General features: G+C 34.2%; 1 pseudogene; it reads right to left on the bottom strand.

Moving 5' to 3' along the window:
• Nucleotides 1-262: 262 nt before the first annotated feature.
• Nucleotides 263-3387, bottom strand: LOC111371924 (annotated as a pseudogene).
• Nucleotides 3388-3914: the final 527 nt, after the last annotated feature.

The raw sequence follows: 3914 nt of genomic DNA, 5'->3' as shown, positions 1-3914 counted from the left end.
GGTCCTAACACTTTCAATTTCCTTTCTTTTTTTAAATTGAAGGAATAGTTTAGCTTTATGAAATACATGTTAAAGGTTCTAAATATACACAAGTAATGAAGCTAAATTTTGAACAATAGATTGGATAGAGTTAAAAATAGACGCATCTGAAAAAGGGTCAATAAGATAAATAATAGAAGTTAAAAATCTAATGCTGCAAAAGACTGATCCTTTTATTGATACACAAAAATCTTGACTAGTGTTATTTAAGTGTTTAAATAGACAATTACAAAAGCATATATTTTGCAGCAATTGAGGACATTGTTTAGAAATCAGAGAATGCATCAAACAGTGTGAATCATTAAGGGTTGTACATCTGATAATGGGATGATATTGTCAGAGGTACTTGTCCATCTGTAGTCATCATCTGAGGCCAATATTGCTTTGGATTTGCGCAACTGTAAGTCTTGATATTTAGTGTCAGATGCAGTCAAATGCATTTGAGATAATTTAATAATCTCCAACTCTATGGCTACTTCTTTCATAAATGGTCTATTCTTCCCATTCAAATTTAAGCACCTTTGTGCAAGTTTTGCCACTGCAATTAGTTCTTCTCTCTTACCCTGCTCTAAAACTTGGCCATCAAGAATTGTTTCGAGATTGTCTGCTTCCATACATAACAAAAATCTTGTTGCTAAACTTCTTTCCTCTCCCGTTTTGGCAGAAGATGTTAGCCGTTGTCCAGTCAAAAGCTCAACAAGAACAACTCCAAAGCTATAAACATCACTTTTTTCTGTAAATTGACTTGATTGAAAGTATTCTGGGTCTAAGTATCCGAAGGTTCCTTTCACTAGTGTAGTTAGATGAGTATGATCCGCTGCGATTGATCTTGAAGTTCCAAAGTCAGAGACTTTAGCTACGTACTTTTCATCAAGCAGAATGTTAGTTGACTTAATATCTCTGTGATATATGGGGATAGAAGTTGCAGAATGTAGATAGGCAAGTGCTTCTGAAACTTCTCCAGCAATTTTCAAGCGCATGTTCCATGACAATGGGAACTCATCACTCTTGTCACGGATATGGTCGTAAAGGGTTCCATTACAAATGAATTCATAAACTAGTAAAGGAACTTCAGTTTCTAGGCAATAACCTAATAGCTTAACTACATTCCTATGAATAACTTGTGAAAGCATGACAATCTCATTAATGAATTGCTCCACTTGATTTTCATCTACCACCTTGGATTTTTTTATTGCCACAATTTTTCCATCGGATAACATTCCTTTATACACCATCCCTTGACCTCCTTCACCAAGTATTCGACTTTTATTGAAGTGATCAGTGGCTTTCTCTAACTCTTTAAAACTGAAAAGTTGTGTTTTTTTAAGTATACCTTCGTCCGTTGTTATTTGTTGTCGTAGCAAGAGACCACCATTTCGTTTGAAGAATTTTTCTTTGCTTTTTTTACTTTTTCTCTTCTTCTCAAACTTGTACAACGAAAAGCAAGTTGATAGCAGCACTAGCAACCCCATTCCAGCACTCAAGCCTACTCCTGAAAGTATCAACATATGCAACGTAATTCAAGTCAAGATCATTGCATATATTTTGGATTCAATCATGTATATTTTTCTAATTTGGAATATTATCTTTTTTGTTTGTTTGTTTATTGGATACTGAGACTAGTACAATTCGATAATATTAAAAATGCTAATGCTTAAATTTTGAGGATAGATAACTTCTGTCAATATGAATTGCCATTCATTATGTTGTGCTTCGTATATTGCGTTTCCTACCCTATTTTAAATATTTAATATTTAATTGATGACAATTTCTGAAATAATAAATGGTTAAATTAATTTAAGCATTGATTGAAAGAAAAAAAAATTAAATAAGCAATTTTACTATATTTAAATAAAAAAAATTAGCAATCAATTGCATAATATTTATTGTCTTGATTATAGGACATCTAATTTTATTTAATAATTAATTATAACTTAAAAGCAGAAAATATTAAGAAAAATAAATTTCGCAAGTTATTTAATATGCAAAAGATTATTCGAAAATTACCTAATGCGAGTTTATCATGGGATACCGATGTTGGAAAACAACCAAAACCATTTCTTTTACCGTCACCGCGATAACCGGAAGGACAGGAACACTGATAAGAACCCAGAGTATTGGTGCAGGTTCCATATGAGATGCATTCATGATTAGTCATGCATTCATTGATATCTGCCTCACCCCATCCCATTTAAGCAGCACAACAAACAATTGTTAGATTTTTCGTATTGAAGTCGTCTATAAAATAGTCAAGACTTCCATTAAGTATGGATATTAATTTTTAGAAAAAAACTGACCTTGGCATCCTAGGTAAGGATTGCCCTCATATCCTTTCTTGCACCGACATTGATATCCTCCACTATACTTTACTGATTTTTGGTACAAATCAATGCAATCACTGTTCTTTTGACATGCAAAATTAGTGGAATTCTGAACTTCTGTGCAATTCAGGTAGCGAGCAATTCCCCAGTCCAACACTAACGGCATACTCATAAACTTTTTATTATTGTTTAGGAATGTTGTTGAATCATCAAGGTGAGATAAATTAAAATTAAATTTATCATCACCATCACCTATCATTCCTACGAAGGCAAAGCTGCACCGGAAAAGTCTGCTATCTCGGCCCCAGTAACTATGCATGTCAGACAGTTTAACTCCAACATATGTACCTTTGGTTATGGAGGTCCGGCAACAGCCTCTGCCCGGACATGACCCAACAACAGGATCTGAAAAGTTTGTACAGTAGGATGCACAAGCAACACCACCGTCGGAGTCATTGGATGAATCTGTTCGTACCATAGCCAAGTCATCACAACCAAGGGACGTGACCTGATTCGCGTTTGACAAAGTATAAGGACTAAGAAAAAATTCCATTGACATAGTATAATTCTGTCTTGTTATCGAACCCCATACCATTGCAGGCCACTGACAGTTGTGCCTCCGCGTTCTTAAGATATATTTGGGTTTCTGAGATATTAACAACCTCATAGCTGGAATAGTATTTATAAATAGAAGGACCAGGATCGACGAGGTAGGGTTTTGGAGGGTTGAAAGAAGTATTGCAATTGATATCAAAGTTTGCATCCAAAGAGCAGTTTGACCCGATACCAAACGGGTATGGAATTTCTAGGTTTCCACATCTACTTTGGCAGCCAGGTTTAGTGGAGGCGGTGGTCGCATTCGAGGGCGATGCTACCGCTAGTGAAAAAATGCAGAAGATTTGGAGCAAAACCAAATGCACCAACATGTTTTGCTAATCTATGCTTGCCAAGCAATAGCCGCACGGTTGAGCTTTATAATGACATCCAAACAGCCATAGACTTGTTCAAACCTTTTCTATTCAAAATTTTTTATAAAGTAGATTATAAAAATATCTACTTTATAAAAATTTCAAAAATGTTTTGCATGTATTAATCCTTCTTTCATCAAATGTCTTGTATCTAAAAGTTTTTCATTTATATGTTCTAATACACTGTTAAACTACCTTATTTGAAAATCTAAGCTACTAAATTGTGGAGGACACACCTTGATGATATATCACCAAGTCCTTGTTTAATGGCCATTATTTCCAAAAAACAATGTTTTGAATATGCGCAGTTAAAAAGTTAAAAAAATAAATTTAAGTTTGCATACAAAATATTTTATTGATAAATGTGTGATTGTATAGGATTTCTCAAATAATGATTGTCAATCATGCTAAATATAAGGGTCTTCACATCAAGTCTCGCCATTAAATTTGATATAGTTCACAGTCGACAAAAGCGTGAAACATCTCTTTATTAAAGTTGGCAATGACCTCGGTCAACAAAAGCTTGAAACATCTTTATTAAAGTTGGCAATTACCTTAAAATAATCCTTAATTGGTGACTCAACAT

Source organism: Olea europaea, chromosome 23 (genome assembly GCF_002742605.1).
Source record: "Olea europaea var. sylvestris chromosome 23, O_europaea_v1, whole genome shotgun sequence".
NCBI lineage: Eukaryota > Viridiplantae > Streptophyta > Magnoliopsida > Lamiales > Oleaceae > Olea > Olea europaea.
The sequence above is the reverse complement of the archived record's forward strand: the minus strand, read 5'-3'. Positions and strand labels throughout refer to the sequence as shown.